This window comes from Pecten maximus, chromosome 13, assembly GCF_902652985.1.
Source record: "Pecten maximus chromosome 13, xPecMax1.1, whole genome shotgun sequence".
NCBI lineage: Eukaryota > Metazoa > Mollusca > Bivalvia > Pectinida > Pectinidae > Pecten > Pecten maximus.
Genome location: NC_047027.1, coordinates 27,175,020 through 27,189,635, shown reverse-complemented (window position 1 = coordinate 27,189,635; position 14,616 = coordinate 27,175,020). Strand labels below are relative to the sequence as shown.

The 14,616-nt window shown below is 39.7% G+C and overlaps 1 protein-coding gene and 1 long non-coding RNA gene across 2 annotated transcripts in view; one reads left to right on the top strand and one right to left on the bottom strand.

The window, feature by feature from the left end:
• Nucleotides 1-14,616, top strand: part of LOC117340595 — a 52,864-nt gene that overhangs the window by 15,412 nt on the left and 22,836 nt on the right. The gene's annotated exons all lie outside the window — the stretch shown is intronic.
• LOC117341371 lies at nt 10,913-12,014 on the bottom strand. The gene is made up of 2 exons (XR_004535618.1): nt 11,605-12,014; nt 10,913-10,990 (listed from the first exon to the last, which is right to left on the bottom strand). It is a non-coding gene; the product is annotated as an uncharacterized LOC117341371 (long non-coding RNA).

The window sequence follows — 14,616 nt, the reverse complement described above, 5'->3', positions numbered from 1 at the left end:
GACTGGTCATAGCGTTAACGTTGTCATCGATTTCCATATACCATTTTCCTTTGACGAAAATGACCAATAAATCAAATGCAAATGATAATATCTTGTTGTTATGTGTACAGGATTGCTTGTTGCAGGCGATACTTGGAACGTATTTACTGTTTTAAGGGAGGTAACTGCAAGATTACGGAAATCAAAAACCAATTTGATTGGTCGATTCTTCCATGACTTTGGCATGGGGTTTACAATCGAAGTGACAGATAACTACGGCAATATTCAGATGATATCAACAATAACATTTTTGGATACGTGTGGTTGGCAGTTGTTGTCATGTTTAAAATGAACAATTATATACCGTATTTGACCTAATAAGGGCGCAGGGCGCGGGTAATTGACAGTGGGGGCGCCCTTATTAAGATTAGTTATTCTGAAGTTTTATGAAACAGACTATACCTTATAGCAGAATACCCAAGGTTGTGGAAACGGTAAAATACTCAGTCATAAAAATATTCCAGATGAAGATATCTATTCATTATCATATATTAAGCTTAAACATCACTTGAATACTCCTGTAAACTTGTAAACCATGCCAGCTGATCTTTAGACCAGAGAACGTGTGTTCCACCATTTATGTTCAAATGGAACTCTTTTGTGTTCTATTTATAGAAACAGGTGATTTCCCAGATCATATCAGACATCGTTTTCTTTGACCTAATAATTGATTTACAATGATTTTACTAGCTTTCTGTTCTGAACAAAAGTTATTTATCAGCAAGAATGAAGTCTTTACTTTATCTTCAAATAAAGATGGTAAGTTATTATTTGTATGTGTGTTTAGTTTTGGGTGCTCTTTGCACTGACATGTCATCTGTAGCCTGTAGGAATACACAAAATGTGGCGAAAACATGTGTTCCAGTTACTTAATTTGCTGAAGAAAATTGAACACATAAAGTAGCAAAATATTTCACATGAATTATTACTTTTGAACACCATTTTTACACTCAGTCAAAGATTTATTTCCTTGAAAAAAGGTAGGGGCGCCCTTATTAGGGCAGGCGCCCTTATTAGGTCAAATACGGTAGCTTGTTTTTATTTCAGCAAAGACGAGAATATTTACTGAAACGGACCACAGGTGAAGCAGACTTGGAAATACCGAAACGAAGAAAAATGGGGCTTAATTATAATATAAATTGGCATTATTTTCAGAGAATTGACCCAAATATATGTTCTTCAATGCCTAATTGTATCATATGTAAAATATTAGAGGTTTATTTGACCGAATTTTAAATTAATTTTTCATTTGCGAATCACGGTCCGATTGTCATTAGAGTTGAATTACCGAAATGGCCGATAGTCGGCCCAAAATCGATATTTTTACGAGAGAATGGACTAGAGCTGAAACGAATAGCAGATTTTGGCATTCGAATATTCGTTTGGTATATTCGAATAGTATTCGAATATTCGGTAGTTTTGAAAATGTAATTATTTCTGATTTACTAAGCTTGATAGATGACTGAAAAGCTTTAAATAAGTAACAGTGATATATACAACTGAAGAATGGCCAGAACTAAGTCAGAAGCTCACTTTAATAATCGTAAAAAAATCACCAAGTTCGCCTATTGACGACAACGTAAACATGGCTGGCCTACCTGATTGACAAGCTTGTGTCTGTCATATTGTCAATGTCAAGAGAAGGAATATTTGCATTATAAGACCAATAAATAATAAAAAAAACTAACGTTCACTACATTGGGTCCGTATGTAAAATAAGATGAAATAAATCTACCGCGAACTGTCTACATGGTAAATTTTCCTCTGTCGGTTGAGCGCTTGTAACCGGGAATGTTGCTATTGTTTCAAAGCGTTTTATTGACACTGACGTAATGCATATGGCGCCCCACATAGTTGACAGTACTGTACACAGTGTACGGATATGAAAGATAGCAGCGCTGTACCTTATTTACGATGTCATGTCAGAAAAATGTTTATATCTTTTTATTCACGCATTTTGGGACCTATTTATGTCAAAATAGTTGTATATGCATGTATTTTTATGTTAAACTGAATGCTGGATTGGAACGGAAATCTGACGTTTGAATACTTTCAATGAGTTTGGCCCGGAGATGATTTGCTATGTTGGATGTATAGTACCTTTGTACGTTAAAACCCCTAAGCATAGCTTACATTCTGCTTAAGAATTATTGGAATTTAGCCGGAAATGCTCTCAAACTCAAATGGAACGTTTGTTCATGTTTCAGATCAAAGGAAGAAGGGAAGTAAATATTGTACCGAATATTCGAATATGATTCCGCTACTCGAATATTCGGGGAATTGGTATTCATTCGCGAACATTCGTTTCAGCTCTAGAATGGACCCAATATAGTAATGTTTGGTGTGTGTATAGAGACCATATGAATTTTTTTTTTTCATTTACCTGGAAGTATTTTGAAATAATTTGCAAAATACCGAATTCACGACCAAATTTTCGATTGTGACGGTGTTAAGTTCATGTTAAGTCAATCTGATTAAAATCAGCTGTTACATGGCTACGTTAACTATGCACTACGTCTATGTAATTTTTTTTAAAGCCGGAAAACAGAAATCCGGATTATCTAAAAACAAATGCAAAAAATACTTGTGATATTCACTTAATGATGGTGTATGTACATTTCAGTCAGCGCAATAATGTTGCATTGCAACAATGTATCTTTGCACTATTGGCACAGAGTGCTGAGGTGTTATAACCTGCATGTGGCAAAGGGAATAACGTTCGTTTACAGTACTTGCAGTACTTTGATTTTTTATTTGAAAGTAATCAATATCTTGATCTATGATATGATATAATGACTATGTACATAGCATCAACATTCACAACTCTTTGTTTATCATAACTGTTACATTAAATTCCATCTGAAAAACACTTTTGATGAAATAAAATTCAATGTATACGTACTACTTCAGTCTACAAATATGTGAGCAAATCAATTCATTAACAGTTGTATCATGTGTGTTTTACTATATATATAGCTAGTAATGGAGTGGTGTTCAAAAAAATGTACTGACAATATCAAATGAATCCCTGAAGACTGGCAGCTCACTTCCATACAATTTTGCCTAAGATACCATGGACACGTGGTACAGACACCCATCACCACCAAACCTCAGGGTAGAAATTTATAGCAGTGGTGTGGGATCTTCAAATCTCTGTTATGTACAACAAACAAGCAAGTGTCCAAATATTTGAACCAGAAGATGTGACTTTGACTGGCAATTACAGATCATCTGTGATTTAGGATTTATAAAATATCAAAAAATGATTTGGGGTTGGCAGAAAAAACTAGGGTAGGCCGGGAAAGGGGAAACACAACTAAAGTTTTATTTGGCCTAACAATGATTGCATGACTTCAAAGAATTATTGAATCAATTTGATATCAAGTTCTTGAGCCTTTGATGATAAAATATTAACATACAAAAATACAACTTCAGCAGAATATTATCAAGAATGTTTAAAGAAGAAAATTATAAATTACATGTACATGTGGTGTCGTACTGTACATTTACTAATGAATAATAATACGGTTTATGCATAAAAATTCTTTTATGATTTCTGATGAAAAAAAATGAACATTTTATATCAAAAGTATATCTGATAAAGGATCATGACCATTTTCCATTAATTATAAATCGTATTTGGATTATAAGATAAATGCCCGATTTGTACTTGTCAATCCGTCATCCATTTTTGTTAGGATCTATTTATAGAACTGCTCGTTGACCTATCACAAGAATCGTGTTTTATACAATGCTGTTATACAATATTTGATACAATCTGAATATGAGTAAATAGGCTCTAGATGTTTACATCAATTTCACAAGTTTTAGTCTTTATAAGTTGTCGAATGTCAACGTAAATTTCGTGAGAATTTATATCTAATATACCATCCATATACATGCTGCAAGTTTTGTGTTAACATCCTATGTGTTTCATCCTTTTTAGCTCCGTTTTAGTTTTTAGGTCACCTGAGACAAAGTCTCAAGTGACCTATTCTAATCCCCTTTTGTCCGTCGTCGTGCGTCGTCCGTCGTCCGTCGTGCGTCCGTAAACAATTTACATTTTCGACTTCTTCTCCAAAACCCCTAAACCAAACTCAATGAAATTTGGCATGAAGCTTCTATGGCTAAAGGTCAACCAAAACTGTAAATTATATGGTTCCCAACCCCCAGGGGCCTGAGGGGCGGGGCTAAAAAGGGTCAAATTGACTAAAACTTCAAAAATCTTCTTCTCTACTCCCAGTCATGGTGGAATCAAACACTCTTCATAGATGGAAGGGTCTTAATATAAGGTGCTTACCAAAATTGTAAATTTCATGACCCAGGGGTCTAACGTTTGCCCCTGGGGAGGGGGTAAACTTTACTATAGTTTATATAGGGAAATCACATTTTTGACTTTTATTTGTTTTATTTCTTTTGGAATTCATTCTAATTTGGTAAACATTGTCAGCATGGGATGACAGTTTGATGGCATGCACATGTTGGCCCTGGTTGACCCCCAGGGGCTGATGGGCGGGGCTAAAAAGGGCCAAATTGACTGAAATTTCAAAAATCTTCTTCTCTACTCTCGGATAATAAGGAATCAAATACACTTCATAGATGGCAGGGTCTGAAGGTGCTTTACCAAAATTGTGAATTTCATGACCCCGGGGTCTCAAGTTTGCCCCTGGGGAGGGGGTAAACTTTACTATAGTTTATATAGGGAAATTACATTTTTGACTTTTATTTGTTTTATTTCTATTGGAATTCATTCTAATTTGGTTAACATTATCAGCTTGGGATGGCAGTTTGAGGGTATGCACATGTTGGCCCTGATTGACCCAGAGGGGCTGATGGGCGGGGCTTAAAATGGTCAAATTGGCTGAAATTTCAAAAATCTTCTTCTCATGACCGAAATAAGGTAGAATCAAATACTCTTCATAGTTGGAAGGGTCTTAAGGTGCTCTACTAAAATTTATTAATTTAATGACCCTGGGGTCATAAGTTTGCCCCTGGGGAGGGGTTACATTTTACTATAGTTTATATAGGGAAATTACATTTTTGACTGATTTGTTTCTATTGGAATTCATTCTAACTTGGTTAACATTTTCAGCATGGGATGAAAGTTTGATAATATGCATATGTTGGCCCTGACTGACCCCTGAGGGCTGATGGGCGGGGCCAAAAAGGGTAAATTAAATTAACTGAAATATTTCAAATCTCAGGTGACCGTTAAGGCCCATGGGCCTCTTGTTAGTTTAGTTGTAAGTCCAAAAGTATATATACATTCATTAGAGGTCTAGGAGTGATGTTATGGCAAAGTCATGAAGAAAAAAAAGTGTGATTTTTAGCTCACCTGGTCCGAAGGACCAAGGTGAGCTTATGCCATACCGTGTCGTCCGTCGTCCGTCTGTCGTCCGTCCGTCCGTCCGTCAACAATTGACTTATTTGACTTCTTCTTCATAACCGCTGATCGGAATTTCACCAAATTTGGTCAGAAGCATCCCTATGGGTAGGGGACTCAAAATTGTACAAATGATGGGGCTGACCCCCTGGGCGCCTCTAGGGCGGGGCCAAAAGGGGTCAATTTAGCTATTTTGATATAAACGACTTTTCCTGGTAGCATCACTATGTGATGGGGATTCAAAATTGTACAAATGATGGGGCTGACCCCCCAGGGGCCTGAGGGGCGGGGCCAAATGTGGTCAATTGGGCTATATTGATATAAACGACTTCTTCTCTGAAACCGAGCATTGGATATCGCTCATATTTTCCTGGTAGCATTACGATGTGGTGGGGATTCAAAATTGTACAAATGATGGGGCTGACCCCCCAGGGGCCTGAGGGGCGGGGCCAAATGTGGTCAATTGGGCTCTATTGATATAAACGACTTCTTCTCTGAAACCGAGCAATTGATATCGCTCATATTTGCCTGGTAGCATCACTACTGAGTGGGGACTCAAAATTGTACAAATGGTGGGGCTGACCCCCCGGGGCGCTGAGGGGGCCAAACAGGGTCAATTTGGCTAAATTGATATAAACAACTTCTCCTCTGAAACTAAGCAATGGATATCTCACGTATTTGCCTTGTAGCACCTACTTGGGGTAGGAATTCAAAATTGTACAAATGGTGGGGCTAACCCCCTGGGTGTCTTAGGGGCGGGGCCAAAAAGGGCCAGTTTGGCTAGATTGATATAAACGACGTCTCCTCTGAAACTAAGCAATGGATATCTCACATATTTCACTGGTAATATCCCCTTGGGGTAGGGATTCAAAATTGTACAAATGATAGGGCTGACCCCCCTGAGGGCTGAGGGGTGGGCCAGAAGGGGTCAATTTGCCTAAATTGATATAAACAACTTCTTCTCTGAAACTAAGCAATGGATATATATATATCGCTCATATTCGCTTGGTAGCATCCCCTTGGGGTAGGGATTCAAAATTGTACAATTGGTGGGGCTGACCCCCGGGGGCCAAAAGGGATCAATTTGGCTAAATTGACATTTTTAGAATTACAATAAAAAAAATGTTCATGTAACCATATAAAATGCATATGATATATATTGACATAGCAATACCAGTGGCAAATATACTTAAGCATAGTTCTTGTTTCATATCTCATGAAACCAGGTGAGCGATACAGGCCCTCTGGGCCTCTTGTTTTTGCATTTTACCATTTTGTGGACTTACTTTTTTGACACACTTTAAAGATTTTGGGGGTTATTTTTGACACACTTTAAAGATTTTGGGGGTTAGTTTTGGAAAGCTTGTAAGTCCACACCCTTCTTATTTGGTTTATACATCCATTAGAAGAGCTAGGAGTGATATGATATGACATACAATTTCAAAATGACATGCTTATATTTATATACATACATAAAAAATGAATGCATAGTGTGATTGCTGCCGCCGGTAAGCTTTCGAAATCATTGATTGCACTTGTTCTGTTCTGTGTCTATACCCTGGATGAATATGGTTGACTACATTGCAATCTGAATAACAACATGTCACATGTAACATGTGCGCAAGGCTGAACTTACGTTCCCCTACACAATCTGACAGATGGATTACATTGTAGCTAGGTTGCCGCAAATTAAGTGCACATGCTTCTAGAGCAAAGTAAAGTCCCTAACTCCACTATGCGTCGGTCCGTGCGCCATGAAGAGTCCTTCTTGTTCTACAATTCATCAATTGGAGATGTGCTAACCTCTTCCTGATATAAATTGTCTCACACATTGGCACATGATGTGATACATCAGCTTTGTCCTTGTTTTCTTTGGACCATCTTTTTGGTATTACTTCATTGAAGTTTTACAAAACTGACCCCCTTTAGCTCATGACCACATCCTGTTTTAGGTCTAAACATTTATCTCCCAGAAAGTAATCAGTAGATTATTAGTCCAAAGGACCAAGGTGAGCTAATGCCATACCGTGGCGTCCGTCGTCCGTGGCGTCCGTCGTCCGTCCGTCAACAATTGACTTATTTGACTTCTTCTTCATAACCGCTGATCGGAATTTAAAAAAAATTTGGTCAGAAGCATCCCTATGGGTAGGGGACTCAAAATTGTACAAATGATGGGGCTGACCCCCCAGGGGCCTGAGGGGCGGGGCCAAATGTGGTCAATCCAGCTATATTGATATAAACGACTTCTTCTCTGAAACCGAGCAATGGCTGTCATTCATATTTGCTTGGTAGCATCACTATGGGGTGGGGATTCAAAATGTACAAATGATGGGGCTGACCCCCCAGGGGCCTGAGGGGCGGGGCTGAATGTGGTCCATCCAGCTATATTGATATAAACGACTTCTTCTCTGAAACCAAGCAATGGCTATCGCTCATATTTGCCTGGTAGCATCACTATGGGGTGGGGATTCAAAATTGTACAAATGATGGGGCTGACCCCCCAGGGGCCTGAGGGGCGGGGCCAAATGTGGTCAATTGGGCTATATTGATATAAACGACTTCTTCTCTGAAACCAAGCAATGGCTGTCGCTCATATTTGCCTGGTAGCATCATTATGGGGTGGGGATTCAAAATTGTACAAATGATTGGGCTGACTCCCCAGGGGCTTGAGGGGGTGGGGACGAATGTGGTCAGTCCGGCTATATTGATCTAAAGGACTTCTCTGAAACCGAGCAATGGCTGTCATTCATATTTACCTGGTAGCATCATTATGGGGTGGGGATTCAAAATTGTACAAATGATGGGGCTGACCCCCCAGGGGCCTGAGGGGGTGGGGACGAATGTGGTCAGTCCGGCTATATTGATCTAAAGGACTTCTCTGAAACCGAGCAATGGCTGTCATTCATATTTACCTGGTAGCATCATTATGGGGTGGGGATTCAAAATTGTACAAATGATGGGGCTGACCCCCCAGGGGCCTGAGGGGCGGGGCTGAATGTGGTCAATCCAGCTATATTGATATAAACGACTTCTTCTCTGAAACCAAGCAATGGCTATCGCTCATATTTGCCTGGTAGCATCACTATGGGGTGGGGATTCAAAATTGTACAAATGATGGGGCTGACTCCCCAGGGGCTTGAGGGGCGGGGACAAATGTGGTCAGTCCGGCTATATTGATATAAACGACTTCTTCTCTGAAACCGAGCAATGGCTGTCATTCATATTTGCCTGGTAGCATCATTATGGGGTGGGGATTCAAAATTGTACAAATGATGGGGCTGACCCCCCAGGGGTCTGAGGGGCAGGGCCAAATGTGGTCAATTGGGCTATATTGATATAAACGACTTCTTCTCTGAAACCGAGTAATGGCTGTCGCTCATATTTGCCTGGTAGCATCATTATGGGGTGGGGATTCAAAATTGTACAAATGATGGGGCTGACCCCCCAGGGGCCTGAGGGGCGGGGCTGAATGTGGTCAATCCAGCTATATTGATATAAACGACTTCTTCTCTGAAACCAAGCAATGGCTATCGCTCATATTTGCCTGGTAGCCTCACTATGGGGTGGGGATTCAAAATTGTACAAATGATGGGGCTGACCCCCCAGGGGCCTGAGGGGTGGGGCCAAATGTGGTCAATTGGGCTATATTGATATAAACGACTTCTTCTCTGAAACCGAGCAATGGCTGTCGCTCATATTTGCCTGGTAGCATCATTATGGGGTGGGAATTCAAAATTCTACAAATGATTGGGCTGACTCCCCAGGGGCTTGAGGGGCGGGAACAAATGTGGTCAGTCCGGCTATATTGATATAAACGTCTTCTTCTCTGAAACCGAGCAATGGCTGTCATTCATATTTGCCTGGTAGCATCATTATGGGGTGGGGATTCAAAATTGTACAAATGATGGGGCTGACCCCCCAGGGGTCTGAGGGGCGGGGCCAAATGTGGTCAATTGGGCTATATTGATGTAAACGACTTCTTCTCTGAAACCGAGTAATGGCTGTCGCTCATATTTGCCTGGTAGCATCATTATGGGGTGGGGATTCAAAATTGTACAAATGATTTGGCTGACTCCCCAGGGGCTTGAGGGGGTGGGGACGAATGTGGTCAGTCCGGCTATATTGATCTAAACGACTTCTCTGAAACCGAGCAATGGCTGTCATTCATATTTGCCTGGTAGCATCATTATGGGGTGGGGATTCAAAATTGTACAAATGATGGGGCTGACCCCCCCAGGGGCCTGAGGGGCGGGGCTGAATGTGGTCAAGTCAGCTATATTGATATAAACGACTTCTTCTCTGAAACCAAGCAATGGCTATCGCTCATATTTGCCTGGTAGCATCACTATGGGGTGGGGATTCAAAATTGTACAAATGATGGGGCTGACCCCCCAGGGGCCTGAGGGGTGGGGCCAAATGTGGTCAATTGGGCTATGTTGATATAAACGACTTCTTCTCTGAAACCGAGCAATGGCTGTCGCTCATATTTGCCTGGTAGCATCATTATGGGGTGGGAATTCAAAATTGTACAAATGATTGGGCTGACTCCCCAGGGGCTTGAGGGGCGGGGACGAATGTGGTCAGTCCGGCTATATTGATATAAACGACTTCTTCTCTGAAACCGAGTAATGGCTGTCGCTCATATTTGCCTGGTAGCATCATTATGGGGTTGGGATTCAAAATTGTACAAATGATGGGGCTGACCCCCCAGGGGCCTGAGGGGCAGGGCCAAATGTGGTCAATTGGGCTATATTTTATATAAACGACTTCTTCTCTGAAACCAAGCAATGGCTGTCGCTCATCCCAAACAGAAATGGCAAGCTTGCGATTCACTATTATTGCAAGCTTGCCGCAAGCTTAATCTGCGAGCTAGGAATTGGAACCTTGCAGCAAGCTAGTATTTGAAACCTCGCGGCAAGCTTGCGGCGAGCTAGTTTCTGCAAGCTTGCGGCGAGCTTGTTTCTGCAAGCTTGCGGCGAGCTAGTTTCTGCAAGCTTGCGGCGAGCTTGTTTCTGCAAGCTTGCGGCGAGCTAGTTTCTGCAAGCTTGGGGCGAGCTTGTTTCTGCAAGCTTGCGACGAGCTTGTTTATGCAAGCTTGCGGCGAGGTAGTTTCTGCAAGCTTGCGGTAAGCCACTTTATGCAAGCTTGCCGCAAGCTAAATAGTCTAGCTCTGAGGTAAAAATAAATTTAATGCAGCAAAAATAAAGCAAAAACATCAAATTAATGTAAAAGTCTGTATTTCTATCATTCAGAGCAGTACGGCATGCTGTTACAATAAAACACCTTATAGATACGAACTTTATATACAAACATCTATATTTTATTCCATATTCACTTACATAACAATACCTCAAAGGTTATTTAATTTCTAGTTCATGAATGTTTTTCTTATCATTGTTAATCTCTGTTGTCACTGCAATAATGGCTTATTGTTTTTGTTGGCATTCGGTAGAATATTCATCATATGTTGATAATACCAGTTCTTTTTTCAGTACAGTTACAATATCTTTTAACTCTTCCTGTCATTTCCGTCCACTTCAGAGCTCACTGTATCTTTTTGCATTTGTGCTACAAAAAAATAAAACAAAGCAATATTACATAGAATATTGATCAATTGATGTTATTCTTTGTAAGCCAAAACAACTATATTAGATATTTGAAGACATCTTTAAATGTCAACAACTAAATCTGGCTTAATTACAATTTTTCTAATGTGACCACTCTAGATATTTCATGATAGAGAATCAAATATGTGACCTTCCAAGTTTAGGCATATATATCACAAGTTGACTATCCATAGAGTAAAATTTTGTATGATGCCTAGATCTAGAAGTGCTGTCTTATAAACAGAAGCTTGGTTAGCTTTATATACAGGTTTTATTGTCAGTTTGTCTTAAAACTATTTTTGTGCAATAATTGCAACATATCTAAAACACAAGAAATGAATGTAAAAATACACATTTCTCATATATAATGTTCAACTTTCCTAGGCTTTTCTGTTGTAAAAGATAACATATACAAGAAGTTTTTGTTTTTGTTAGATGTGCTAGTGTTATAGCTCTGTTGTTTTTTTTCACCCCAAATTTCCAAAGATTATCGAATAATGTTTATTTTAGATCATTAAATTATTCTTATATCACTTGAAACATTATCTGTATGTTATCATAAATCTCACCACTCACCATTTATTGTTGACCCTTGGAAATCTTCATCTGGATCACTTCACTGAGTCCATCTTCTGTTTGTTTATGTAACTTATTTACAGAACTTTCAACATGCAGATGTAGATAGGTTGCACATGTCCTTACCATGTCCAGAATGACAGAAGTTGATTCTATTTCCAGAAGTGATTGATAGGACAATTTATACTGATTCACAGAGATGCAAAATGTCCACATGCAGCCACAGGAAACTCAATTCAAAGTGGGGACCTTGTTTTACATTGGTCAATCTTAAGTTGGGGCACAGGAAAGGTTTTTCATTCATACAGACTTAATAAAAATGAAGATTTGTGAGTTCAACAGATGCTTTTTAAAATACTATAAAATTGCATTGAAGTTACTTTTACAATATTGTTTCATTTTATGTATTTATTACTGAAATAAATCATCAAATAAGTCACAATACAGTCATGCAGTTAGAAATGAACCTTATACCCCAGGGTTGGCCCCATGGTGTCTGGAGTCTGACTGGCATGGACTTCCTGTACTCATCAGCTTGAATTGGTATCATATTACCTTGGTCAAGCTGGGCCAGTCTACTGATAACATATGCTCTCCTTTTGTTTGTTTACACATATTGGTGTTGGAAAGGTTTTTGATAATAAGGCTTCAACATATATTTTGCTGAAATTTGCACTGATGGAAATTCAATTCACATAATTTGCAGGTTACCCTTAGAATGAATATCACTCCTAGAAACAACTGATTATACTAACAAAAATATATCATAATATATTCACTGATAACTTTAATAAAGAGGATTTTATAAATACATGTGTAAAATATATAAATGAAGCAATACTTTAAGCATTATTATAAATTGGTTGGATATCTAAATTTGAAAAGATATGAATGTCATGATTATTATTGAAGTTTTACAAACATGAATTGCAATTTAAACAGTAATGATTGATTACTAAAATCATCATTCAATTTTGATTCAAAAAGAGGTGTTTTAACTCTGAAGAAACTCACATTCACCTTTAGATAATCTGATATGAAATACTAAAAGTTACAGATTTTGAAATAGAAAATCCATGCTGCTGTGACTTAGAAGATTTTCACATCTCACAAGTAACATATCAGAGTAGAAAAATTTCTAAGTCCACAACATGCAGAATATTGTAAAGGACTGAAGGCTTGCAAGCTTGCAAAAAGAGAACCCTCCTGCAAGCTTGCAGGATGACTTGCAAGCTTGCAGAAGGGCTTGCAAGCTTGCAGATGAACTCGCAAGCTTGCAGAAGGACTCGCAAGCTTGCAACCATGATCTTGTGAGCTTGCAGAAGGACTTGCAAGCTTGCAGAAGGACTCGCAAGCTTGCAGAAGTACTCGCAAGCTTGCAGAAGGACTCGCAAGCTTGCAACCATGATCTTGCGAGCTTGCGGATAGCTTAAGTTTTAGGACCTGCCTGCCTGCAAGCTTGCGCAAGCTTCTTACTAGCTTGCATATAGCTTGCGAAGAGTAAAATAAGCTTGCCGCAAGCTTGCCGCAAGCTTACTGCAAGCAAGTATTTTTGTTTGGGATATTTGCCTGGTAGCATCATTATGGGGTGGGGATTTAAAATTGTACAAATGATTTTTTTTGATGGGACAAGCATCATTCTTGTTTCATATCTCATGAAACCAGGTGAGCGATACAGGCCCTCTGGGCCTCTTGTATGTTGTATAATCAAGGGCCTCGATTGGATGACGGATCACTGGACTCATGTCTGTGACATCATATAAGGGTTGGTCTGCTTTAAGTCATAACATTTATTAGCTCACCTGGTCCGAAGGACCAAGGTGAGCTTATATTTTATGCCATACTGTGGCGTCCGTCGTCCGTCCGTCCGTCCGTCCGTCAACAATTTACTTATTTGACTTTTTAGGTCATCATGCTTCGTCCGTCGTCGTGCGCCGTGCGCCGTGTGTAAACTTTTCACATTTCAATCTTCTTCTCAAGTTCCACCAGTGGGATAAAGCTGAAACTTGCCTGAAATGATCCTGAGATGGTCCTGACCAAGTGTTAGTATTTTTCGGGTCAGTCCGAAATCCAAGATGGCCGTCATAGCCGCCATTTTGAAAACACATTTTAAACTTCTTCTCAAGTTCCACCAGTGCTGTTGGGCTGAAACTTGCCAGAAATGCCATAGCCGCCATCTTGAAAAACACATTTTAAACTTCTTCTCAAGTTCCACCAGTGCTATTGAGCTGAAACTTGCCTGAAATGATCCTGAGATGATCCCGACCAAGTGTTGTTATTTTTCGGGTCGGTCCAAAATCCAAGATGGCCCCCATAGCCGCCATCTTGAAAAACACATTTTAAACTTCTTCTCAAGTTCCACCAGTGCTATTGAGCTGAAACTTGCCTGAAATGATCCTGAAATGATCCCGACCAAGTGTTGTTATTTTTCGGGTCGGTCCAAAATCCAAGATGGCCACCATAGCCGTCATCTTGAAAAACACATTTTAAACTTCTTCTCAAGTTCCACCAGTGCTATTGAGCTGAAACTTGCCTGAAATGATCCTGATATGATCCCGACCAAGTGTTGTTATTTTTCGGGTCGGTCCAAAATCCAAGATGGCCGCCATAGCCGCCATCTTGAAAAACACATTTTAAACTTCTTCTCAAGTTCCATTGGTGCCATTGAGCTGGAAATGGGTGAGGATGTCAAGGAAGGCGAGCCAACATAGTGTTGTTATTTTTTCGGCCTTGTAAAATCATTGACCTGGAAGCCATGGCGGCCATTTTGTAACATGATTGTACAATCATAGTTTTCCTGAACAATGCCTATTTAAAACTTCTTCTCAAATTCCACCAGTGGGATTCAGCTCTTACTTACCAGAAATAATCCTTAGATGGTCCAGACCAAGTGTTGTTATTTATTGGGTCGGTCAGAAATCCAAGATGGCCACCATGGCCAACAGTGCCACTATATACTTGCTACAGAGAATACATACTACAATAATATAAGGGTTTTAATTTAGAGTCAGA